General features: G+C 42.6%; 1 protein-coding gene, 1 long non-coding RNA gene and 1 other non-coding gene across 35 annotated transcripts in view; 1 reads left to right on the top strand and 2 right to left on the bottom strand.

Annotated features, from left to right (window-relative positions):
- PALLD (palladin, cytoskeletal associated protein) overlaps positions 1-27,677 on the top strand; it is a 469,895-nt gene that overhangs the window by 373,498 nt on the left and 68,720 nt on the right. The window lies entirely within an intron of this gene.
- LOC128931538 (uncharacterized) lies at positions 15,219-27,345 on the bottom strand. Its single transcript, XR_008479986.2, has 5 exons — positions 25,297-27,345; positions 24,580-24,671; positions 17,336-17,455; positions 15,639-15,993; positions 15,219-15,517 (listed from the first exon to the last, which is right to left on the bottom strand). It is a non-coding gene; the product is annotated as an uncharacterized LOC128931538 (long non-coding RNA).
- LOC118152500 (U6 spliceosomal RNA) lies at positions 15,338-15,444 on the bottom strand. Its single transcript, XR_004741261.1, has one exon. It is a non-coding gene; the product is annotated as a U6 spliceosomal RNA (small nuclear RNA).

The raw sequence follows: 27,677 nt of genomic DNA, 5'->3' as shown, positions 1-27,677 counted from the left end.
TAAGAGACTGGGTGTGTACAGCAAGTAGCAAAATATGCCAACATCCTAACCATCTCTGGCTATGTGAAAACTTGGTGCCCTGTGTAAGGAGCAGGGGGGATGGTTGGAAATAATGTAGCTTTATTTTTTGTGATTGTGAATTCATGAATCATAAAATTCTGATAGCTGGTATGGTCAGCTATCAGAATTTTATAGCTGGCCCAGTCTGTCCCATTGGCTTAGTAAATAATAAACAGATGTCCTACTCGTAGTAGCCTTGGTATTGCTTCAGTGGATTTTTAGGAGCTCTAGATAGTTTTTAGTTGACTTTTAATTCTTTTAAAGATAACAATAGGGGCTGGGCATGATGGTTCATGCCTATAATCCCAGCACTTTGGAAGGCCAAGCTGGGGTGGATCACAAGGTCAGGAGCTCGAGACCAGGTTGGCCAACATGGTGAAACCCCATATCTAATAAAAATTAGCTGGGTGTGGTGGCTGGCGCCTGTAGTCCCAGCTACTCGGGAGGCTGAAGCAGAGAATTGCTTGAACCTTGGATGCGGAGGTTGCAGTGAGCCAATATCATGCCACTGCACTGCAGCCTGGGCGACAGAGCAAGACTCCATCTCAAAAAATAAAAAAAAAAAACAATAAAAACTGAATGTCACCACCTTGCATTGTACTTGATCTTCAGAATTTATTGTCTTAAGCCTTTAAAACTTTGCTCGTGAACTATATTATGTGGACTACCTTCAAGGGGAGTTCCTTCTTTTTTCCAAAATATTATTTTCCCTAGGTTACAGTAAACCTTGGACTCCATTATATTTGAAGGAACTAATTATTCCTGAAACATATAAAGCATTTCCTGGAAATGTCCGAGGAGTCCATACTCCTGAAGGTGCTAAAGTCATTATTTCGAGAGGAAATTATTAGTGTATTCCAACGGTTCTTAATTATCCAAACAATTGTTGATTTCCCCCCTTTCCAGATTTCTTTCACAATCATTGGGAACTATAAAAAGATGTATTAGACATTTTTTTGTATATATTTTCCGCTTAAACAATTTCATATCAGATCATAATGGTACTTCAGCACTTATTTCAGGAGCTGCAGATAAACATTGAGTAATCACATTTTTGCCTCCCGTTCAGTATCTTGCCAAATAACCTTGTAAATGGGGAAAGTAGGCACTAGCCATATACTTTTTAAAAATAATATGTGAAAAGAGACTAAACTGTTCTTTGAAAGTGCTCCTGGTACTATATACATATTGGCTCATTCCAGCAGTGTTCTGTTGAGACACTGTACAAGAAAGGGAACGCTACCAGATTTGAGAGAAAGATGCAGAGAAGGTGAGGATTTGTTCCAGGGCCATGCAGAGAGGAAGGTGAGATGCTCAGGTCTTCTTAGTTCTGTCTCCCACATTTTTAGCCCTAGAGATCTCTTTGAGATTGTACTAATTTAAAGGATTTTGTTTTTAAACAGGGAACCTCTGTTATCAGATTTTAAGAGAGGATAAAGAATTAGAGATGATAGATCAGAAATGTTTCATCCGAAGAGTTTTTCGTTTTGTTGTTTTTCTGAGACATAGTCTCGCTCTGTCATCCAGGCTGGAGCGCAGTGGTGTGATCTTGGCTCATCGCAGCCTCTGCCTCCTAAGTTCAAGTGATTCTTGTGCCTCAGCCTCCTGAGTAGCTGGGACTACAGGTGTGAGCCACTGTGCCTGGCTCGAAGAGTTTTAATGACCAGAAGTCATTAAAGTCACCCCAATTTCCACAAATGATGTAATGGTACCTTATGATCCTGTAATAGGGAAATTTCACATTTTTCCTATCCTAATCCCAGAGGTGGGAGAAGCAAGTCTAGAACATCTCCAGGCTCAGTCTAAACGAAAATACTCGGACTGCAACCAAGTAATCACTGCAAAGTAGTTCCAAGCAGCAAGAAATACCAGATTCTCATGGAGACTACTATAGGGTACAGAGTAACAACATGAAAGCAATCAAACCTGTAAAAACAAATTTCTTGTAGAAAAGGCATGGGGATTAAATGAAATAAGGAGAGCCTGAGGTGTCAGGGAGGAGAAACAGTATTTGAAACTAGTGGCAAGTACAGTTCTCTGCCTAACTCTATGGACCACTTAGGGCACAGATTTCTTCCTGCGAGGTAAATCTTAGCTGCCTTATTGGTTATGTGCTTTAGGGTTAACTGTAATTGGGAACAAAAGCCATTCCAGTTAGGTGAGCCTCTCTTCCTTGTGTATTTTGGATAATGACTGCAAGGAAACAAGCTGGGAATGTGGGATGGTTAGCTAATGTCAGTGCCGAGTCTCCTGCTGAACCCAGTGCGTGAGCCTAGCTGCCAAAGCTCTGCCACTCTTGGTAAGCGAAGATGGTGATTTTCACTTTGGCAGGGACTGTTGGAAGGCAGAATGGCTTATTTAATGGAAAAGATTTCCTGCTGCGGGAGAAGCTGCCATTTGCAGACAAGGTGTGTCAGCCAGAAGAAATGAGCAATAACCCTTTTCTGGCTTTACTGGCGAAAACTTTGTATGTTTTTCATATAGAAGTGTTAAAAATAGATTTATAAAAAAATGCATGAAACCAAGTAAAGGGTACAGATACTGAAATTTCACCAATGAAGGGGAGAGAAGAGAGCTAACCTTTATTGAATAGTTATTGCTAACCAGATGCTTTACTTTTCAAACAATGGTCTGAGGTAGGCCCCCAACCACATTAGAGAACCAGAATCAGGCAAACAAATGAAGTACCACTGGAGCACCACAAAGGAGACTCATAAACTTGATGTTACCATCGATGACACTCAGGTGCCTCTGTGAGACTGTCTCACCCGCTGCCAAGTACACAGCCCTCAGCTTTCAAGTGGCTTGTGTTCTGATTGTGGGTTTGTAAAACTCATTGCTGGGAACCCTAAACACACTTTTTCACTGAAATGATGGCACATTTAGTGGTAGTTTCCCAGGCCAGCCCAGAAATCACAGCTGAAGTATTCTGTCTTATTAATAGCACCATAGAACCAAGCCACTATATATAACATGGTTTTTGTGGGAAAAATGCACTCAGAGCTCCAACTTGAGTTTTTTAAGGTCTTTAATTCCAGTAACAATGGCAAAAGGACTCCACCTTCTCTTTTTCCATTTAAGCCCGGGAGGGAAAATAAAGGTACACAGAGATACATTTCCTTTCATGCTCCCTTATGCTAACACAGACCCCACCCTGGACCACAGAGATATGGGGACCTGGATCCTGGCAGTAGCTGGCTTCGTAGCAACAGGGGGAAGAGAAGAGGGGGAAGAGGTCACAGGTATTGGAAGAAGTGAGGTCTGGATGTCATCACCTATGGGACCAATTTTAGATGGCTTATTAATATGAGCTGATGCTGACATATCATTTCCTTATTAAACATCATTCATTTTTACCAGAGAACCTAGTAACCTAGACCTAGACGTTTGTGTTATTTAGTTGTATGTTCAGTATTTTTTAAAGTGAAGGTTAGATTTTAAGTAGTCTTCAGTAATAGAAGGAAAGCACGTATGTAGACATCTTATTTTTCTTTTTGATGCCAGCCTGCTGAATGCCCAAACCAGCACCTATTGGTAGCTGAATAGACTCAAGGTAAACTTGGATGCTAATGGATATCAGATGTGAATTAATCATAGAATAGATACCGTTTGTTGAGTACTTCAGACCAGAAAATGTGCTAAAATGTTGAACACATTTTATGTGGTTTAACCCTCACCACATCCTATGGAGTGAGTACTGTCAGCACTCCCATCTTAAAAATGATGAAAGTGAGATTTTGAGAGTAGTAATTTGCCAAGATCACACAATCTGGGACCCCATTAATTCAAAAGATACTGTTGGGGCAAGTCCTGTGGTCTGGGCTCCGCATTAGACTCTGGGAGTAAAGCATTGAGTGAAATGTACAGGAATCCTTGCCCTTGTGGAGCTTGTATGCCATTGGAAAGAGACGCACTGTAAGCAACACAAACTCAACAGCTAGCACCTCAGATGGAGTTACGTGCTATGGGAAATCAGATCTAGGGAACATGAGGAATGGCAGGTGGGATTGCAGTTCAGGGATATAGAGAATACAGCCGAAGGGCAGCTTTGAGTCAGAATCGGTCCCAGGAGCTCATACCTCTTGTTTCTCGCAGCAAGCCATTTTATTTTATAACAGCAAATGTTGAGTTCATGGCATCCTCATCGGGCACTGCTTATCCTGTAGCAAGTGACTGGGGAGGTATCCAAGAATGACTGATGAAGGGCTTGACCTTTTCTATCCCAAGGTCAGGAAAGATGAAGAGATGAAGACAGTTGCCGGAGGGATGTCCTAGAGCACCTAGTGTCTGGGACACAAGCAGAGGGCTTGGCCTTAGCCAAGAGTGAGAGGTGATTCTCCTGTAGCACTGGAAAACAGGTGGAATCTGGGCACAGATGAGGACTGGGTGGAAGGAGCAATGGAAACTCAAGAAAGTTTTGTGTTGCTTCTGTTTTCTCAGTGGAATGGGGAATGTAGTCATGAGCAGCAGGGGAGGGTCGGGGGGATGGGGGGGACAAGGGTGGGGATCAGTTTGAGAAAAGAGATGTGAAACAGTCACCTGGGAGAAAGGGAGCCTGATTTTAGCTAGTGAAATGTACACTCAGGATCTGCCCATGGTCAAATTCTGACTCTTAATGTCCTTCCGCAGTGTATTGGAGATCAGAACTCTCCCCTTTTCTTGAGGAGAGAGATTATCTTATAACTTTTTTTTTTCTTTGCTCTGTCATTTACTTGGAGCCAAGTCCTGCACTTCCTGCGTGTATGGTGAATGCTCGTTGAGTGACTGCTATAGCAAACCTCACACTTGTCCAGAAGTTTCTCTTAAATTTTTCATCCTGATTGTCACATTTTCTCTCCCTTCTCTGAAATGCTCTGACGTTTACAGTTTCTAAAACAACACTTTTATAGCAATTATTGTTAATTACTTCATTGGGTTTCCCAGTCCCCTAATGGACTGAGTTTTAGACTAAGAAAGATTTTTTTTTTTTTTTAAAAAGAGACAGGGACTCACTACTTTCACCCAGGCTGGAATGCAGTGGCATGATCATGGCTCCCTGCAGTTCTGACTGATCCTGGGCTCAAGTGATCACTCACCTCAGCCTCCCAAATAATTGGGACTACAGGCATGCACCACCATGCCCGGCTAATTTTTTGTATTTTTAGTAGAGATGAGGTCTTGCCATGTTGCTCAGGCTGGTCTCGAACTCCTGAGCTCAAGTGATCCGCCCTTCTTGGCCTCCCAAAGTGCTGGCATTCCAGGCATGAGCCACCACAACTGGCTAAGAATTCTTAACTATATACTCTTCTGTATTACTGTCTTTGGGCCACCTAAGTCATACTGAGCTTGAGTATATGAGCCTCATTCCCACCAGATGGTGCCTCTGTTGAAGGCAGTGAAGAAGCCTTCCATGTCTGTTTCATGACTCCCTGTGGCTGGCACGCTGTTGTGGGCGCCCTGTAGGTAGTTGTGGGAAACGGGAAAAACACTGTGGTTAGCATAATACAGGAAATAGGTATCGGTGATCTCAGCTGAGTGAGTGGCAGAGGAGCTGATTGAAGCAGGTGGATTCCAAGGCTAGTTAGGAGAGAGAATTGGCTGCTCGTGGTGTTGGTGGGGTGGGAGGGGGAAGGGAGGGCAATGCATTCGAGCTTCCTCCCAGGGCTCTGCCAGACCATGGTAGGTGGAGCTGCCCTTGACAGAGGTCAGGACAGAGGAGGAAGATGAGCTTAATTTTGTACATCCCAAGTGAAGATGTCCAGGACACAGTTAGATACCTCAGCTGCCATTCTGGGAGACCATGATTTGGGATTTATCATCACAGATAATAAAGCCTTGGAGAAGATGACTTTCCCCCCAAAGACAGCAAGAAGTGAAGAAATGGGGCTCTCGGTGTTTCAAGGTTGACTAGAGATGCTGTCATTTAACTAGGCTATCCTAGAGTTCACAAAATCTGCCCAGGGACAGAATATTAACGTAAATAAAGCATATTCTAGTAAAACCACAAATAGATTGATTCGAAACTGGAGTTAGAAAAACTTGTAGATTTTCTTGGTGATGCTTCATTTTCTATTTGACTTCATAACTATAAATGGATTTATTTATGTGGAAGATGTCAATTTTTTTAAAAATCTATTTTTGGCTCCTATTAAGAGAAAAAATGAATCCAAATGTATTCCATACTTGTCTCATATCACACCATTCTGTTATGAAACAGAGAATGTCTGAGTACATACTGTCCACACCAGCAGCTACAAATCTGTCCCGGCAAGTGACTGTCAGGTACCCAGGCACAAGAGATAAGGAGTTGGAGCTCACCTCAGGGAGAAGCTTTTATTTGCAAAAGAGAGAAATACACAAGAACCTGCAAATGTCTTTGAAGGGCAGAAAAAATCAGCTGGGGCTCAGAAGGTAGCTGTCCAAGTTCATGATTCCTTGGCCCTTCTTTATACACAATCACCAAGAGCTGTCAGTTTGCAAATGTAGAAAAGTATACCATGGTAGTATCAGTTCATCTCCCGCTTTTCCAGAGCTACCCAACGGTGTGGTGGATGCTTAGTGAAATTACCAGAGGCGTGAAGCTGCCAGACCTTTACCCAGATGAACTTCTTTGACTCAGGGTACAAATGAATAACATCATCTGACAACTCACCTTAAAACGTTATTTGGAATGATTTTATATTTAGAGACTTTTTATGGCCTAAATTTAGATCCATCAAGGCATATCAAGACGGAGCTATGTGAAATGCAGTGCTGTATGGGAGGGTCAAGTTCTGTTCATTTAAAAATACCAGGACATTTGCTGCTGTCCGGTAGGGGAGCTGAGTAGGGGAGATCTCCTCCCCTCCACTATAGAGATTGTGGCACATATCCACCATGGAATATTATGCAGCCATCAAAAACGATGAGTTCGTGTCCTTTGTAGGGACATAGATGAACCCAGAAACCATCATTCTCAGCAAACTGACACAAGAATAGAAAATCAAACACCGCATGTTCTCACTCATAGGCAGGTGATGAACAATGAGAACACATGGACACAGGGAGGGGAGCACTACACATTGGGGTCTGTTGGGGGGAAATAGGGAGGGAGGAAATAGGGGTTGGGGAGTTGGGGAGAGATAGCACAGGGAGAAATGCCAGATATAGGTGAAGGGGAGGAAGGCAGCAAATCACACTGCCACGTGTGTACCTATGCAACTATCTTGCATGTTCTTCACATGTACCCCAAAATCTAAAATGCAATAAAAAAAATTAACATGTATAAAGGTTGGGACTTTCCCAAGGTGTAGTTGTTGGACTTGGACCTCCTGAGGACAACTGTGTTTTTCTTCTCAGCACAGCAAGCATCCTTTGAGATGCGGAGTGATGTTACCACTTGAAAATGTGCACCAAGGGCAACTGCTTGAATTTTCCAAAAGCTTCAGCACAGGTGGCAAATCTGGCAAAGTCAAATTGAGAGCACTGACTGCATGTTCAGGAGGAAAGTTTTTAAGGGTAAATGCTTAAAATTCTGAAGACCAGTTTATTTGGTAAAGCAATTCCAGTGGAAAAGTGTGGTTGGGTTACTGAGGGAACCATGCAGTGGCAGTTTCTGCAACTTGGCCAGCTGCCCTGGGCTGACAGTTGAGGAGAAAATGCAACAGTGGTATTGAATAGACACCTCAGCCACAGAGTGACAGTCACTGTATTCTAGGCACCTTCTGACCGCTCTGTGTCTGCTCCTTCTGTGGCTCTATGATACCTGTAATACCCTACCCGTCCGGGGTAAGCTCTGTGTAGCCTCTACAGCTCTGCTTGGAGCTCAGTTTTCCTTTGTGTTTATTTTGATCTTGTCTACTTATTAAGTTAAATGCACATCTGAAAATGAAAGAGAATAATCACCTTGGACTCCTGAATGTTCGCTCAGTGTCATTTGGCTTCTGTTGTTTGCTGTTGCCACAGCATTCTATTGCAATCTCTAGGGTGTATTTCATAATTACTCTGATAGTGAAAGAATTCCTGCCCTATGTAGTTCAACAGTACTGGTTTATTATATGAAAAATAAGCCAAGTGTATAGCATTTACAGAGTAATCCAGTGACACCGTTAATGTTGTCATTTGAAGAGTTGGCAAGGAAAGTGCTGGAGACTGAGTATCCTGGAACAGTTTGGTTGTGCAGTTGCTCTGCTATGAACTGTGGCTCTCATTTCCCTCTTCATATGTGACTTTTGGATTGTCTTCTAACTTTGAGGTCATCTGCTCGTCCTTTCATTCACCGTGCTTTTAGGTCTGGTTTCAAATATAACATTCCATCTGCTACATTCATTAAAATTAAAAAAAGAAAAACAACTTCGCTTTTATTAGTGGTGGACATTCAACTGAAATTACAGATCAGGAAAACATGAACTTCCAGCTCACAGCAGTCTGATTAAAGGTGAAACTCTTATGAAACCACAGGCTCTGACTGAACATATGGGTCATCTTCTGGCAAGCTTAGCAGTCACCTGGTATTTTCCTTGGCCACCCAGAAATCTGCATCCTGGTGTAGAAATCCTGAGTTGATGATGGAGTCCAGTGTAGAAATGTGTCTAGGAAGCCCTTGCAGGCCTCTTGCTCTGTGATACTTTCTTTGACTTTCTGAAATGGCTGTGAAGACAGCTGTCACTCCAAGTCTGTCTTCTGATGGGCCGGTAGTTCTCATTCTGGCCATCCACAGCCAGCTGTCTTTTCCCAGACAAGCTACATTACCTTGAGTCTCCTCATAAAATAAAAAGACTAGAGGAGAAAAGTGTTAGTTCCTTCCCAGCCTTGCTGTCCCTGGTGTGTAAGGAGGGACTTAAAAGGCGTTCCCATCCGGTTCTCTCTCTGTCTGCTTTGTCTGCTCTCCATGCTCTCATGGAGTATTTGGTTAAAACATTTAAGTTGATGACTTTATGGAATATGATTCCCTGGTCTTGGAGAAATAAAAAGATGAATCTGAGACATCAGTACGTGCCACATTCTAGTTCAAATTATAAGCCTGTGCATAATAAGTAAAACTATATTAGAAATAAAAGCTTCTCAAAAATCCCAAGTGCTCATTACCCAAAAAATGATGATAGAGGGGGTCCCACAAATGCGTACTTGTATATATGTCATAGTATACAGAGGCCAGGGAAATAGATAGTGTCACCTAACCTAACCAGCTTTTAAGCATAATTACAGTGGTTTGGCCGGAAAGGAATTCTGAATGCAGTAAGGCTAGCCATTAGTGGGCCACAGAGCATTAAAGACTTCCCTGAAAACCTTTTGGAATTTTTTATGCTAATTCATATTTCAGGAGATAATACCTATTGGATGTACTATAATTTGAGAAACATGGGATGATGAAGGAACTGGTACAACGTCTAGACCAGAGGAACAGAAGGAGGTTTAGCTTGCAAAATCACAGGCTCCACATGGTCAGCAGCTTATCTTCTTTGTTTAGCTCAAGTTAGGTGAATTTACCTAGTTGAACAGGAGTATTTTATTTATTTTTTTTGTTTGTTTTGAGACCGAATCTCACTCTTGTTGCCCAGGTTGGAGTGCAATGGCGCAGTCTCTGCTCACTGCAACCTCCCCCTCCTAGGTTTAAGTGTTTCTCCTGCCTCAACCTCCTGAGCAGCTGGGATTATAGGCACGTGCCACCAGGGCCAGCTAATTTTTGTGTCTTTAGTAGAGACGGGCTGGGTTTTGCCATGTTGGCCAGGCTGGTCTCGAACTCCCGACCTCAGGTGATCCACCCACCTCAGCATCCCAAAGTGGTGGGATTACAGGTGTGAGCCACCACGCCTGGCCAGGAGTATTTTAAATTTACATTTGACATTGAATGATTTCAGATAGTTCCTGGACATCAGGAGAAACAATTCAGGGTAGCACATATGTAGTGTAATAATTCTGCTGATACAATGCCCTGCTCATAGTTGTAGCCCATTATTCCAGGTAATGATGATGCTATAATCAGAAGGTTTTCTGTTATATTGTGGTTTTGATGTGCACAATAGGAAATGCTTTCACTGTTTTCATAGGCAAGGAGAGTCCACACATAATGCGAGGCTTTCCATATTAGGCTTTTAGGAGACATGGACGTGGTGATGATCGCATGGGGTGTTTGAGAAAGTGGAGACGGACTGAATTCCGAGGCTTCTGTGGGGCAAGCAGAGTGAAGAATCCAGTCAAATGATGTCAGCCAAGGGTGGCAAGCCCGTGCCCGAAAACCTGGCAGCAGCTTACCCATACCAAGCCACCTGAGACATTTCCTGGGCTGGAAACAATGTTACGGAAATGGAACTTCCCTGCCAAATTTACCACACCTCGCCAAAGCAGGGGCGCCTCTCTTATTCATGGGTGCATCACGAATAATTGCAGCTTTATAGCACATCTAGTAAGAACTTCAGTGAAAGTGAAAAGGAGTTGGTAAAGCTGAATTTTAGGCAACCAGAGAAGGGAGATGTGGGTGTTTTCCCTCACACGTTAGAAGGGATGCCGTCAGTTGTACACCTATTGTGAATCCCCACTCATGAGGGAAGTCATGTATCTGACTGTGCGAATCAAAGAGCTTTGACTGTTTGTTTGTTTTGGTTTTGGCTTGGGTGCAATTTTTCGAGAAAATCATAACTAGATCACCTGTAAAAAATTAAAAAATAGGATTGAGCGTGCCTAGAAATAAAGACTACACGTGACTGGCTTTTCTCTACTCAGGTCCAAGTGAACTGCTTCGTCCACTTAGTAAATATTTAGTGATGCTGGATATTTACAGAGTGTTTATGTACATTCTGTATTCTCTACAGTCCTGGGAGATCATTGTCTATCCTTGTCAATACACATACACACACAGAAGAGAGAAGAGGGAACCCTACAGGCCTTGAGAAGTTAAAGAACGTGTGAATTTCAGAGTTGCTGGGCAGCTTAGAGCTTTTCTAACACTGAACTTTCCTCATTCCAAGTCTCAGTCGCCCCTCAAAAACTGTGCCATCAGCGCAAGACCCTGTGATTTCTGTGGTATTCTAATTTTATCTGAGATTTATGAGAAGGTATGAGGTGAAAAGAAGTTGTGCAACAGGAAATTGGACTATGGCATCCCACAGTGTATCTTCCCTGCCAACTTCCTAATGAAGGATGAACTCCAAATATTAAAAAGTTATTAAAGCATACTAGAAAGTCTTTCCAAATGCTTTAACAAGCTAGCAAGCACATCCAGTATCATTCATTTACTCAGCAAACATGTCCTGAGTTTGCTCTGTGCTCAGCATTCCCCTGAATGAGTAGGACATTGACCAGGCCGTCATGGGTTGGGCTTGGAAGGGAGGGGCCTGGATGCAGAAATAAATTGAGATTCACTGTCCCCTGAGGAGGGACTGACCAGATGTGTCTGGGGGAGTGAGGAGAAGCTTCAGGACAGAACTGAAACCCGACAGTGGAGAGTTTGGTGGAGAAGCTGGAGGGGAGGCTGTGTCCCTGGAGGATGGCACGAGGCTAGTGTGGCCGGAGGGGCTCCGGAGCGGAGGCAGTAAGGAAGGCTTTACCGGCTAAGGAAGGCCTTGCTTGCCTCGCCCAAAGTTCCATGGAAACATGAAAATGTGTTTTCTATCAAGGGATACAGTCATAAATTGATCAAGATCTGTCCTACCTGTTTATATCACTGGAGAAACCTTTCTAATCCTTTAAGGAATTTTAGGACCCTCGCTAACACCTTTCTTCATTTCCAATAGCATTGGCTGTCTTAGATAATAGTCAGCCCTCTGGATCCCTGGGCTCCACATTCATGTATTGAACCAACCACAGATCACAAGTATTTGGAAAAAGAAAACAAAAACAGTAATACAATAATAGAAATAATGCCAGTAAAAAAGCAATATAGCATGACAGCTATTTACGTAGTCTTTGCATTATATCAGATATTGCAAGTAATGCAGAGATGATTCAAAGTATACAGGAGGATGTAAGTGGGTATGTGCAGATGCTACAACATTTTTTATCAGGACTTGAGCATCTGTGAATTTTGGTATCCAAAGGGTTCCTGCCACCAGTTCCCTCAAATACTGACGGGCAACTGTACTCACGAGACTAGTTGTTACAGTTTAAGAGACTCCTAAATCGTAAAACATTTTGTAAAAAGAAAGATTTATTCACACGAAGAACTCAGCTAGTCAGGACTAAGAAAGAACTGGTGGGAAGTAAAGCCATGGTTTAAATGGAAATGTCATGGGCACTCCCCAAGGGCTGGAAAACCATGTGTCTTAAGCAGCCCTTTTGTGGAGTGTTATTGCACTGATTTATTTGACAAGCTCCCTTTTTAGATGTTAGTGAAACTCTCTGAGGTATCACAGATTTCAAATTAATGTGATCTCAATCCATGAGGCATCCTTTGCAATAATCTGAGATGGGAAGTAGCTGTTCTCGGATACCTCTTTCTGCTACTCTTCTTTCCCTTACTGAATATCATTCTCTGACCAAGTCCTCTGCTCTAATGTGCATTCAGCCACGTATGTATAAATATTGTCCATTTGCTCAGCTCTACACCCACTGCACATTTTACTATTTTCATTCTTACATAAAAGATCTAGAACAGGAAATGTATTGGGAGTGTTATACATACCCACTATATACAGTCAAGGCGAAGTTTTAAGTTTTCTCATGTTTCCTTTTATAACTTGGATAACTGAGAGTTAAATGTGTCCATTTGGTATGGGTAATTTAAGCATTTGTAGGTACTGGGTGATTATTGTAAACCTAAGACTTTAAATAATATATAAGGAATCAATTTCAACACTAAAAACATCTGACCAACAAAGAGTTCCTTTTATAAGATGAGAAAGACATGGAATTATTTTGCAGTTGCCTTAAATCAATTTAAACACCTGTTATGTGAGGGAGAGTAGGGATTATCTATAAGAGGTAACTCCAGGAAGTCCATGTGGAATTTTGCAATTTCCTCTTTACAGGTGACCTGATAAAGAACCTGCATGTCACAGTAGTGAGATGTAACAGAAAAGATATAGTAATTAAGGTGACTGATTACCATTCAAATACATGTAAATCACAGTCTACCCAGAGGAGGATGGGAGTCCTCTTGCCGCAGGCTTATTCCTCAGAACCAAAGGGCTTTCTGAAAATCCGAAGCTCTCAGAGTGCGGGTGTGTGCCCACACTGGCAGTGCCAGGATCACCATCACCACGTGCACATCCAGGGTGTCCAGTTGTACCAGGACATCCATTTCTTACCCCATACTAGAAATAATCAATTCATTTATGGTTAACAATATTACCATGAAAAATGTTAATTTGGCAATGTTAAGACCAAAGCAAAACAGAGAGTTTTGATACTTGCCAAAAAAGAAAAGGCTTGAAATTAGTGGGCTGGTTGAAGGGGGACTGGAACTCCAAGCTGCTCCCATCTTCCATTCCAGCTTTTAAGGCTTCTTAATTGAATTGGAAGCTCGGTTGAAAAAAGATTAGAAAAGAATCATCTGTTCTTTCCTCTGTTTTCAGATAAAGTCCTAAGAACTTTTTTGAGGGCAATTTAACTATATCCATTAAAATGTCAAATTCACATATCCTTTGACCCAATAATTTCATTTTTAGACATGTTCCCCACAGAAAACTCAAAACAAGTGTACAGTACAAGTTGTACAGGAAGCTTTATTGCTACACTGTTTGCACTAATGAGTACTTGAAGAGAACATGTCTCTCAATAAAGAACTGTTTGTCTGTACTATGAGGCCATTCAAAAGCATGAAATAAATCTTCATGTACCAACACGGAAGGATGCCCATGGCATGTCGTTGAAAGACAAAAGATTACTGAGGAGAATGTGCATACACTTGATCCAACTTTTGTGAACAGACAACCCAAACGTGTAAACATATGAGTGTTATAATTATTTATATTTGTAGAGTAAGTGTTCTAGAAAGATAGCACCGAAATACTATCAGTGTTTTGCTCTGTGGAGTGGAATTGTATGAGGATTGGTGGTTATGGGGGAAATCCTTTACTTTATTATCCTACTACTTTCACTTCATTTTTTTAAATATTTAACTTTAATTTTTGTGGGTACATAAGTGTGTATATTTATGGTACATGAGCTATTTGGATACAGACATGCAATGTGTAATAATCACATCAGGGTAAATGGGATATCCACTACCTCAAGCACTTACCCTTTGTGTTACAAACAATCCAGTTATACTCTTTTAGTTTTACTTTCTGACACTTTAATTTCTCATAATGAATATTCTTTTTGTAAAAAGAAAACATAGGAAGAAAGCAAGTCCCAGGCATGTTCAGAGAGAGCTGATTAGCAGTAGAACTACTTCTGGCACCCTCCTATTTCCCGATCAGTATTAATCAGAAGAATTACTTTTCACTTCCTGTAATGGTTACTCCATTTTAGAGCCAGAATTTAGCCTAATCTACTCATTTGACTTCTAAGAAAACTGAGCCCAGAGGGGAGTAAGTTCCTGGAGAGTGGCCCTCAGGTGGTGGCTGAGGACTGAGTAAGCTGCCTCCCGCAGGCCTACCCCAGCCCCACCGCTCCCCGACCCTGTCCCTTCCCACCTCCATCCCACCCCCTCCCCATCCCATCCCACCCCTGGGCAAAGTGAAAGTGAACAAAAGAACTCCACTGCTTATTCAGCAGATGGGAGCCAGCAGCTTTGCTTTGTCTTAGAGCCTGTCCTTGACGGGTTCTAAGACTAAAAAGAAAAGCTATAAACGTGTAATTCAGAGATTGAAGGTACCGATCTTTGTTGTCAGTGACTGAAAACCAGGCCTAGCAAGAGCCTTGTTTACTGCCTGTCAGCCCAGAGTGTGCCAGATACACTGGACATCTTAGATACAGATGACTTGGTGGTTTTCTCTCTCTCTCTCCCTCTCTCTCCCCGCCCCCTCTGTGTGTGTGTGTGTGTGTGTGTGTATTTTCCTCCTAAAAGAAGGCTTCTCACACCACCACTAATGAGAAAAATAATTCAAGGAAAATGTAGTTACACTCAGTGTAGAAAGTGAATCACTGTTAAAAGCAAAAAGAGGATAATTGTCAGACTTAGAACTCTGCGAATTTGAGTTCTGAGCTCCAAAACTGGTAGAATTCAAACTTTAAATGTAGAATGCACTAGCATTCTATGTCTTAAACAGTTGAAAGGAAAGGCTTAGATACCGAATAATGATCCTAAATCAGTCTTGTGCAGAGTAAGGAGATGCCGCTTTGTGAGTATACTTTATTTCTAAAGTTTACCAATCTCAAAGGCTACTTGGAGCTCTCATTTCAGAAATAATTTAAAGATACTCATTCTTTTTTTAAAAAAAAATATGGAAGCTTCACGCATTTGTGTGTCATGCTTGCGCAGGGGCCGTGCTAATCTTCTCTGTATCGTTCTAGTTTTTGTGTATGTGCTGCCGAAGCGAGCACCAAGATGCTCATTCTGTACAGTTTTGTAGTATGATTAGCTTCGAAGTTCATTGCAGACACAAATGAACTTTCCCTAAAATGCAACACAAGAGCACAAATTAGTGAGTAAAGATGAGAGGAGGTTATTTTACATCTCTTCCTGCAGGCTGTGAGAATTTTTCCCTTCAAGCAGGATATACCGATTCAATCCTTACCATGAGAGCCACTCCCCTCGGGACATAAATTAGTCTTCGTGTATTTCAAGTTCTGCACATGGTCACATTCCAACAGGGTGCAGCAGTTGACTTTTGTCTTTAACTTTCTTTGGCAAACTGATAGCATCAGAGGAAGAGATAAGCTGCCCCTTAGAGAATTGACCGTAATGGGTTCCAGACCTCTGCACGCCCCTGGTGCAAGCACCAGGTTTCTTTTAAAGACTCAGGGTTATGTTGCGTGTTGGGATGTTTTGTTGTTTGCTTTCGAAGAAGCCAGATCAGATTTCTGTCAACTTCAGTAGGAGAAGAGGGATACATTTTAAAGGTGATCTCTAGAATGCTCTGGCCGACTTCACTGCAGGCATACAAGGAGAGAGGAAGAGACGGTGTATATTTTGGCACCTGAACTTCTGTAGTAACAATGCATTCATTCACAAATCTGGGGAGAACTGAATGTCTGCTTTTTAAAGTCTGAATTGGATTTTCGACTAGATTTTGAGACCCTGAGAAGGTTTTCAATCCAAACCATGCTCAGTATTTTATCATTATTGATGGAAAATGAAAGGAGATTTAAATTACTGATAGCCAGGTTTGACATTAGACTTTGACATTTATAATCTCACTTAAACTTGACAAGACATCTCCTTATAGGTATTATTGATCCCATTTTTCAAGCAAAAGTCACTGATGCTTGGAGAGAAGAACTAACTGGCACTCGAGATTTGTGCCACGTGTAGCGGGCTGCATCCACGAGCTCATAAAGAATTCAGAGCCGGTCCCAGCTGCTCTCCCCCTCCCCTCTTCTCACCCCCAAGCTGCCTCCATTAAAAGGAATGCCAGGCTAAATTCATTCCATTTTATTATATATACTTATGGATGCATTTGCTAATTTTTGGTGTCATAAAATACAGTGAATAAACTCCTATCTAATTTTTCAGTGTATTTCCTTAATTTTTAAAAGCAATAAACTTCTTTAATCCTCTCTCTTACTCGAAGAATACTAAGAAATGAAAGATCTGACTCTAAGCAGGAGAAGTTTTGTCTGAGTGTATAGCCAGGAAACTTCACTTGCCTGGGTCCTGAGATGAAGTGATCTGCTGGAACCCAAGTGTGGGGGCAGCTGGCGAGGCCTCAGCCCTCCAGCTCCTGCGTGAGAGGCCTTTTTCCTGCAAGCAACCTGGCTCCTGCGAGGAAGGAGCTCTCCCTTCAGCCCCGCTCTGCACCAATAATTTAAAAGATAAGAGGGAAACATTTTCCTGACTATAAAATGGTTTGTTTTGAATATAGTGTGTCTGGGCCTACACTTTCAAAAAGTCCCCTAAAAGATAAGTTGTTCACATTGCAAACGTGTTTGCAGAGCCTGGAAAGATGCAGTATTCTGTTAGGAAAGTTAGTCTCCTTTTGTCACTGACATAATTTCTAAGTCTGTCATTTCTAATATGCTCTCTTAGTTTTAGCTCAGAAGCAGCTGAGTATCATACGAAACGTGCAGTTTTTACTGCTGCTTAGCATGTGTCTTCAAACCCTAGCTGTGAACCCTGGCCTTCCGTGGGCAGGCAAGAGCAACGTGCTGAAGGAATTAATCTGGCCATGTGTCACTGAGAGGCCGGAGGCGGCCAGGAGGTACCCCTCCCAGCCAGCAGCGCAGCCCCACTTCCCAGCGTCTCCCTCCTCATCCTTCTTCCCACTCCTCTTACCTGCCAGGTACACCAGCGTTGATCTTGGCCTCGGAGCCGGTGGACCCACAGTCTGGCTTGCTTTTATTTTCTCCGTCTCCAGAATATCTCTCTCCTCCATACCCCCAGAAATTAAGTGACCTAAATATATTATATGGAAGAGAGAGACAGGATAAAACTGTTTGATAACTTAATAGTACAACTGGCCAGTCTCGTAGATTTTTTTGCATTCATTCCAAACCTGTTTGATTTTTGGGTTTTTTGAAATGGAGTCTGGCTCTGTCACCCAGGCTGGAATGCAGTGGTGTGATCTTAGCTCACTGCAACCTCTGCCTCCCAGGTTCAAGCAATTCTCCCTGCCTCAGACTCCCAAGTAGCTGGGATTACAGGCTCCTGCCACCATGCCCAGGTAATTTTTATATTTTTAGTAGAGACGGGATTTCACCGTGCTGGCCAGGCTGGTCTCGAACTCCTGATCTCAAGTGATCCACCTGTCTTGGCCTCTCAAAGTACTGGGATTACAGGTGTGAGCCACTGCCCAGCTGAAACCTGTTTCTATTAAAAACTTATACCTTGGCACTTTAATAAGTAATTTATTAAAAACCATTCATACTAAACATTAAAATAATTATGACTCTCTTCCCCCTTTGCTAAGCATATAGGTAACATTACACTAAATACTATCTCTGTCTACCAAAATAATCTAACGTGGAAGTTGCCACCACATTTCAGGTCTCCTGGAAATGTGCGGAGGTTTCCTGGAAAATGGAGGCAACACCTTGCTGTTGTTGAGGGCAGAAAAAAGAGAGGACTCTTAAGACACAAGGTCCTCTGCCGCTGCTGCCAGCGCCCTCACCAGAGCTGAGCTCTTGATACCAGTGAGTGAATCTGGAAGTCTCCTGCCTTCCTGAGTAAGTGGGAGACATAGAAGCTGCCTGGACAAGCTGGAGAAATGAGGGACGTAAAGACACAGCACACCCATCACCCCATGCCACCTGACTGGAAATGCCCGCCAAAGGGACACGGACACACAAGGCTGCACAGATGTAAAGCTCAATGTATTAAATTAGATAGCGAAGAAATAGACACCAAACCCAGCAACACAAAGTAGTACCTGCTTTAATGCACTTAAACATTCTTCTGTTTTAGGCTACACAGTACTTGCTGGCTTCATGTGGCTTCATGAAGGCAAGTGCTGGGTCTGTTTTGATTGCTACTAGATTTATGGCACCCAGCATGTAGTAAAAGCTCATCAATATTTGTTAAATTCACTGAGAGGGCTGGGTGAGAAGGTAGAATGAAAAGGAAAAAAAAAAAAAAAGCATCCGCCTGGGCAACGTAGCAAGAGTGTCTCTACAAAAACAGGTGCAGTAATGCATGCCTGTAGTGCCGGCTCCTCTGGAGGCTGAGGCAGGAGGATTGCTTGAGCCCAGGAAGTCAAGGCTGCAGTGAGCCGTGATCATGCCACTCTACTGCAGCCTGGGCAACACAGTGGGACCCTGTCTCAAAGAAGCACCCCCGAAGTTGGTAGTCCCTACAAGAGTGTAGTTGCTCTTTAAGCTTGAATTTTTGGTTATTTTGCAAGAGGTATTTGCCTTAAGCTGTGGTGATTAGATTCATTCTGCTTTGTGGGCTTTTAGATGAGTTAATCGGCTATAATTTCTCTGAATTCCCTCTCATGCCTTTTAGATATGGATATCAAAAAACCTACGTGTTTGTATTTAGAGTATTTTATGTTGGACAGGTATCAGTGGGTAATATGACTTTGCACTAGAATTGCCTTTTCCCTGCCTCAGTTGCTTTTGGTAGCATTATCTGTTTATTCCCTGTTAAACCTTACAAAAAATATCATTTACTTTTTAGGATGAATAAATCAGTTTTTGTAATTTTAGCCATTTAGGAAAAACAGAAACTGCACTGCAATGTAAAGGGAGAAAAGTCACACGTAGCTAATTATTGCTAGGAAAATGAGAAGTGAGCTAGCAGCATCTGAGAGGACTTCAGGCCTGATCATCTCACATAATAACTTTTTCTTTCAGCCAGCATAATTTTACTAGCTTTTCCCATGTGTGTACAGAAATTTTTTTTCCATCGAAATTTTGGCCTTAAAAGTGAAATACAGGTTATCTTACAGATGACCAGTGGTCCCTCTGGAGGAAGTCCACAGAAGCTCTCCGATGCTCTGAAGACTGCCTCTGCTCACTCCTCCATCAGTGTCCTGCCTCCCAGCTTGCATCTTACCAAAGCTACAAAAGACCCTCAGTGACCTGGCCTGGGAGCATGGAATTGTTAGAAACCAGATAAAAGGCATGTAGGAAGTGCTGGTGTGGCAAATGCTGTGAAAAAATGTGCCACAACCTCTGAGGGCGGGAAACTGAAGGACCGACCTCATGTGTTCTGGAGGCCTAAGGAAGGACCCTCAGGAAGTGATGTTTGATTGGACATCTGGAGGCTAAATGGGAGAGAGAGACAGGTGTGCAGTCAGGAGGAATTGCACATCGAAGGACAGGCTGAGACTCTGAGAATGGGGGTGGGAGGAAGAGGAGAGGCGGCTACAGGGGCTGAGGCAGGAGGATTGCTTGAGCCCAGGAAGTCAAGGCTGCAGTGAGCCGTGATCATGCCACTCTACTGCAGCCTGAGCAACACAGTGGGACCCTGTCTCAAAAAGAAAGAAACACCCCCAAAGTTGGTAGTCCCTACAAGAGTGTAGTTGCTCTTTAATCTTGAATTTTTGCTTATTTTGCAAGAGGTATTTGCCACCAGACCAGGTCTGGTGGGCCAGGTGAAGAAATTTGGAGTTGATTTTAAGAGCAAGCGCAGGCTATTGGGGACAGGGAGGTCAAGAGAGTCACAGGATTCTGCGTGGGTTTTCAAACTGGCTGGCTGCATGGAAGAGAGCTGCATGTGGGAGACGTGTAGGAGAGGGAAGGACAGCACTCAGGGTGGTTGAGACGAGGCGGATGGGGTCAGGCGGGCCTCACTCCTGCAGTTCTGACTTGTGAAGTGTGCTCAGGGATGGTGCCACTGCCTAAAGAGGAAGAGAGAATTTTGATAACAACTCAGCACTGTTCTCTCTTAATCCCTGCAACAGCCATACTATGTAGGTTCTGTTATTACCCCATTTCACAGATGAGAAAACAGGTGCTGATAAGTTGTCTAGAGTCGCACGGTAAGTGTTCAATTGATGTTCGCTACTACTGCCTCTGTCTACTCATGGAGTCATTCATTCATTCGTGGACTGTGTGCTGTATGTAAGATAACACACTGTCAAACAGAAGAGATTTGAGCTCTGCTCTTGAGAAAGACTGGGAGTGGGAGAACAGACAATAAATAAGCAGTTATCTTGCATGGACAAGCTGGTCAGGGATGGTAGGACAGTCTAGGTTTCTTAGACTGGAATGTTAGAATTCTAGCTCTTGCATAAATCTTGGATGGATATACAGGGAAAACACGCATTACTGACAAAGCAAAAAAATGTTTCCCAGATGTTCTCTGAGGTTCCACAGGCATCCCCACTGAGTTAGATCAGAAGTAGACCTTGTGCCGGTTTTCTAGGTGGGAGGCTAAAGATGCGAGAACAGCAGTGCAGTCTTGCCAAGGATGCAGAGAGCTAGGGTTCCAGGTGCCTCCGCTCCCGCTGCTCAGCAGGGTCAGCTGCCTGTGGGCCCACAAAGGTGGGAAGTGGTAGGAAAGGCCCACATCTGACTGCCTCTGTACAGGTCAATCACAGCTCCCTGTGCTCTACTATATATAGTAACGACCTTATATAAGAGTGCTATTAAAAAAAGAACGACAGAGAGGAAAAGAGAATGCCAGCTGCATTTTTTCCACTAAAGCTCATTTTTAACAGATGTGTTTTCTCTGCTTCCATGATGACAGTGTACCAGGGGACTGTTCCAGGTCAGGAGGGGAGCAGCCCAGGTACTTGTAGGACTGTGATTTGGTCCGTCTGTGCTGAGCACAGCTTGCTCAGCACAAGGTAGATAAAATTACTATTTCATGTGACTCTCCTCCTCAGTTCCCATTTTCCTGGTGTCTGTGGGAAGAGGGCTATGAAGAAGAATGAAAACACTGTGAAAATAGTTTAAACAACTTTACAATATATTTGGGATAATGCTGAAAAGCAGTGTTCTAAGTTCAGCAAAATGGGTGATTAACGTATAAGTGGTAGGTCTGTCTTAAATGCTTCAAATTATACTTCATGATCTTTTAATTAAGGCTTTCTTACTGCATCGGATCTCTTATACACTCTAGTACCCAGTGATACACATATTTTGTTAATTTTTGTGTCTATTTGTACAGTGTGTGACCTTGACATTGGTTAATATTCATGGGTTGGCTACATGCTCCCTGTTCCCCAGGACAGCCAATTTGCCAGTTGTTAAGAGTTCTATATAGTTCAGCCTTTGTCCCAGATTAAAGGGTCCACATCTGGACAATAAATTATTTACATGACTATCCGGAATACTAATAGCTCACATGTATCGACGGCTTGCTCGAACATTGCTCAGAACACTTTATATGTACTAACACGTTTTGTCTTCACAGTCTGGGTAAGTGCCGTGATGACCTCCATTTTATTTTCGAGTCGGTGTGTACATGCGCAGGTTGTTTCAAGGGCGTATTCATGATGCTAAGCTTTGGGATTCCATTGATCCTCTCCCCAGGTGGTGCACACAGTACCGAGTAGGAAGATTCTCAGCCCCTCCCCACCTCCTTCCCTCCTGCTTTTGGAGTACCCAGTGTCTGCTGCCCATCTTCATGTTTGTGGGTTTTCTGTGCCTGTGTTAATTTGCTTAGGATGATGGCCTCCAGCTGCATCCATGTTGCTACAAAGGACATGATCTTGTTCTTTTTTATAGCTGTGTAGTATTCCATGTTGTGTATGTAGCACACTTTCTTTATCCAGTCCACCACTGACGGGCATCTAGCTTGGTTCCCTGTCTTCGCTGTTGTGAACAGTGCTGTGATGGGCGAGCATACGTGCGTATGTGGGGCTTTCGGTAGAATGATTTATTTGCCTTTAGGTATATACCCAAAACTGGGATTGCTGAGTCTAATGGTAGTTCTATGTTTAGTTCTTTGAGAAATTTCCAGACAGCTTTCCACAGAGGCCTAATTTGCATTCCCACCAGCAGTGTATAAGTGTTCCCTTTACTCTGCAGCCTCTCCAGCAGCTGTTGTTTTTTGACGTAGTAGCCATTCTGACTGGTGTGAGATGGTATCTCATCATGGTTTTGGTTTGCATTTCTCTGATGATTCGTGATGCTGAGCATTTTTTAATGTTTGTCAGTTGCTTGGATGTCTTCCTTTGAGAAATATATGACCCCCATTTTAAAGATCAAGAAGCAGGTTCAGAAAGATTAAGAGACTCGGCCAGTAAATAATAGAGTCTAAAATTTAAACGCAGGCAGTCTAACTCCAGAGCTTACATGCATAAGAAGTACCTTTCATTCCTAAACCAGTTAAGAAGTGTATGAATAAATCTCCCAGAGGATGGAAGGGTCCTTTGGAACTGGGAAGTTCTTTGAGTCCTTGAGTAGAAATGCTCCCCCCGTTTGCCAGCACAGGGGCCCTTTTCGGGGGAGCCTGTGAGCACCATCCCGCAGTCCAGTTAACTGAGTACAAGGTGCAAGGCGTATTCGTTTTTCTTTCTTTCAAAAACATAAATGTTAGAAAAGTTCAGAAATAGAAGTATAGACTTGTAACTGTTGGAACCTTCCTTCCTTCTCTCCACAACCCTTCTCTCATGCCCATTCCTCAGCCTCCATGTTTTCACAAACAGTGTGATTGCTCCGATTTTGTTAGCTAGTTACTGTGGCAAATGAGAAATCGCTGAGTGATTGGTATGTACCGCCTCCAGAAGCAGCGCTCTCTAAGAAGGTGTCACTGTTTACATTAGCACGTTGTGCTAATGCTTCTTTGCATCTCAGGGTTGTTTATTTATAAATTATTTGTTTTAAGATGTGTTATTAGCTTCATTAACACCATTGTGGACTTCACATTTAGAACTTTTCTTCCCCAACTCTTTTTTACTTATTTTTCATGAGAATAGTCCTTATATCAAGATGAAAGAAAGCTAAAACACCAGGTAGAATTCACAAACTGATAAATAACCCTATTTAAATCCATGGAAAGGTAATATTTAAGGGAGGTTTGTTTTAATTGATTTTTATTTTATGTGTACACATTAACTGCCTAAATCTTACCTTTCACACCAAGAAGCCTAGATCAGTGAGTGTGTTAAGATGCTGATGGCTGAGAGCAAAAGTAGATGACCTAAAGTTTTCTAACAAACTAGACATCACTAGAGGAAACCCAAGTGTGTTTCAGGAGCAGCGGCAGGTCTGCCTTAGTCTTCTAATCACTGTATCACCCTGTTAAGATCAATCAGATACAAAAATCTTTGGCCAGAACCAGTCTTACAGAAGAAACTAAGAATTTCCACTTTCTTGTCTTTCTGTTCACCATAACACAGGCATGTATCAAAAAGTACATAGAAACATTGGAAGAGCATCACATGCACTTTCCTAAATGTGCCTAATGCTTTCCCTGGTGTTACTGTTACTGCTGTCGGCAGTGTCACTGTTCCAATGAGCCTGTAGTCACACACACTGCTCCCCACACAGCAGCTCTTCTGAGCAGAGCAGCCCCCTGCCCTGTGACTCACTGAGAAACATAAACTCTGATTTCTTAGAGCAAAATTTCAGATTTGAAGAAGTTTTCCTAATAAGGAAGAATGATGTAATGTTCATGGAGGGGGGCCAGGTTCCCTTCGTTTGTTTTATTTATCTTAGCTGAATTCCAGGGGAAAACGGGCTATGAACATGAGGGCTGATAACTATATTTAGCCACACAAAGTTAGTAACATCAAGGGGCATTTTTTCTTTAAGTTCTAAACTCATAAATGGACTGAAGGATATTTTTCCAGGCATCTTGTTTTTATAAGGTTTGAGCAAGCATAAATACTATTAAGATGTGACCTTTTGAGTGTGGAGAAAGTATCCGTTGTAATCTCTTTAAGTTGGCATGTTTCTCTTAGATACTGGTTTCTGGGTCAAAAGATAGATAACTAATAACAATACCTTGGTTCAGAAGATTGTATTAACTTCCAGAGTGCCCACACCTGTCATCCCAGCACTTGGGGAGGACAGTGCCAAAGGATTGCTTGAGCTTAGGAGTTGGAGACCAACCTGGGCAACAGAGGGAGACCCCATCTCTATAAAAGTTAAAAAAAAAAATCAGCTGGGCACGGTGGCACATACCTGTAGTCCCAGCTACTTGGGCCTGGGAGGTCGAGGCTGCAGGGAGCCGTGATTGCACCACCACACTCCAGCCAGGGCAACAGAATGAGACCCTGTCTCAAAAACAAGAAGAGCAGAAAGTGAAAACAAACAAATCCAGAGTGGGCTTTAACAGGCAGGCAACAGCAAGTGACCATAGTTTCTTAGAAAGATAATATGTGTTTACGAGCCCTGTTCTGCCCATTGTCTGGCACTGTTCGATCTAGATTCACTCCCATCCCCTCACCTTACTCTACATATCAAATTAGGCTGTGCATCTTAAGATGGTAGACTTCATTTTTGTACTTTTGCGTTTTATTTAAACATATTAATTGGAGAAAATCAAATTTGTAGCATTAAACATAAAACCTCAGCGTTATAATTGGTCATTCCCTCCTCTTGTCAACGTATTACAACATTTTTGCTTTGCTCTGTGACATGACTCAGTGCTTACATTCTACTTTCCATGAGAAAAAAGTCAGATTCATCCCTGCCGCTGCTCCTGAAACACACTTGGGTTTCCTCTAGTGATGTGTACTTTGTTAGACAACTTTAGGTCATCTACTTCTGCTCTCAGCCATCAGCATATTAACATGCTCACTGATCTAGGCTTCTTGGTGTGAAAGGCAAGATTTAGGAAGTTAATGTGTACACGTAAAATAAAAATCAATTAAAACAAACCTCTTCCTTAAACATTACCTTTCCATGGAAAGCCTGCCATCTTCTGCCCTTCACCTAAGTCTTCAGAGTGGACACTTCCTCCCCATGACTGGCTGTTACCCATTCTCACTGCAGCAGGCGGGCTAACTCCCAGACAGCCGTGGTCTTGTAGTTGATCTGAATAGGATGAACATCTCTATGGAAACGAGTCTCCTCTGACTGCCTGAAGGAGGAGGCTGTGCTGGAGACAGTGCTCTCCTAGGTCGATGGATAGCACCGATGGTGCCCCAGACATGCTGACATGTGTGAATGTCTTAGGTAACTGGAACAGTTTGAGAAAGGCACTCTTAGAATCATTTCTAATATTACTTGAGAGGTCAGCAAGTGGGAAGCTTGTAAAAAATTGGGAGACAACTTTTTGCCATTACATGGAAAAATCTATCACTACTGCCCCAAATACTGAGCCTCAGAAAGCAAGTCCTCAGATTCTGAGGCTCTGTGGTATGATTCCTCTTCAGCAGAGCATCTGGCGAACCCCTCGTAGGGCAGACAGACAGTAACCCTCGTGAGAAGTGAGGGAACTTGTAGACTAGGCCTCAAGGAGAGCTGTGCAGTAGAAATAGGATGTGAACCACAATATCAATGCAGACCCCATACGCAGTTTCAGTTTTCTAGTAGTCACATTAAAAAGGAAAAGGAAATTGTAATAGTACATGTTATTTAACCTAATCTATTCAAAATATTATTTTAACATGTAAATACAAAAATTAGTCATGATCATTTTCCAGTCCTTTAAACTGGATTTTTAAAATCTGCTATCTACTTGACACAGCACATCTCAGTTCCGACTAACCACTGTTGAAGCACTTAATCGCTACATGTAGCTAACGGCTACCATAGTGGGACAGTGCAGGTCTGGGGGATGTGGAGTACTCAGAACCAGTACTGTGGAATTGATGGTAATCACTCCAAATGCTCATCTCTTACCTTTTCACATCTGAAAATGGCTGCTGAATTTACAAACCAGATAGCAGTAAAAGGGCCAATCCCAGTGATAGAAATGAGGTTCAGTCAGTGGAGAAGGGTCTGTTGATACCAGATCCTCAACCACAGCCATGCACAGCTGAACAGAAAACCCCTCTGATTCCCAGGGCAGGAGTTGGGGTGGAGGGCTGGGCATTCAGGCAGAAAGTCTGAAATACATCAATGTAGTCATTTCAGTAATAAATGCTGTGAGTAAATAAAACAGGATAACAAGAGAGAGAAGGAAGTGCTCTTCTTGCTCACTCCGACAGTTGAGTGAATCTTCTGGGAAGTGAGCTGTGTTGTGGAATGTGATTTTCTTTCAGCCTCAGAGTCAGGTACAGTGGCTCACGCCTGTAATCCCACACTCTGGGAGGCTGAGGTGGGCGGATCACTTGATGTCAGGAGTTTGAGGCCAGCCTGGCCAACTTGGTGAAACCACATCTCTGCTAAAATACAAAAGTTATCCAGGCCTGGTGGCACACATCTGTAATCTCAGCTACTTGAGAGCCTGAGGCACAAGAATTGCTTGAACCCAGGAGGTGGAGGTCGCAGCAAGCAAGACCACGCCACTGCACTCCAGCCTGGGCGACAGAGCCTCAAAAACAAGCGAACAAACAGAAAATTCAGCCTGAAGAAAATGCTTCCTCCAGTCCTCAGCATGACTAGAGATCCTCATTTTTAAGAGAGGATTTCATTATTTAAAACACAATACCCAGAGAAATGGAAGAAGCTGGTTTCTGTGTGCTTCAAATAATATTTTGGTGTAAGGCCTCAGATGACTTCTTTCGCTCAGGATACCACAGCTGACACAGCTAAAATATGAAATATGGCCTAAATCATACACAGTGAGCTGATAACCTAGGAAATATTTTCTGTTTTAACCAAGGCAAACAAATTAAAATTTTAATGTTTTGTTTTCTTATTTGCTTAAGTAAACCTCAAAACGAATGACTTCCACAGAATTTGGCCTCAGCTACATGCATGACTAGTGAATGCTATCGAGAGTGTGGGACTACACTGAATAAGTGTATTGAGTATGGAAGTTTTGTGTTTAAAAAAATCTTAGTAAAAAAGCACTAGAACCACCATAGAGTAGATATCTCTATGCTTATGATACGCAGAGTAGCTTAGGAGGGAACCTGAGAAATGGTAGCAGGATTTGGTTGATGCTGGAGTGGGAAATTGGACTGGGAAGAAAACGTATGAGATGAAAATATACTTTTCAGTGTTCTCTTTGTATTTCTGGCATTTTGAAGAGCAGATGTTTTTAATTCTGATGAAGTCCCAATTCATCCTTTTTTTTTTTTTTTCCTCTTACAGATCATCCTTTCGTTGTCTTAGCTAAGAAATCTTTAACCTGTGGTCACAAAGATTTTCTTCTGATTCCTTCTTGA

Source organism: Callithrix jacchus, chromosome 3 (genome assembly GCF_049354715.1).
Source record: "Callithrix jacchus isolate 240 chromosome 3, calJac240_pri, whole genome shotgun sequence".
Lineage (NCBI taxonomy): Eukaryota > Metazoa > Chordata > Mammalia > Primates > Cebidae > Callithrix > Callithrix jacchus.
The sequence above is the reverse complement of the archived record's forward strand: the minus strand, read 5'-3'. Positions and strand labels throughout refer to the sequence as shown.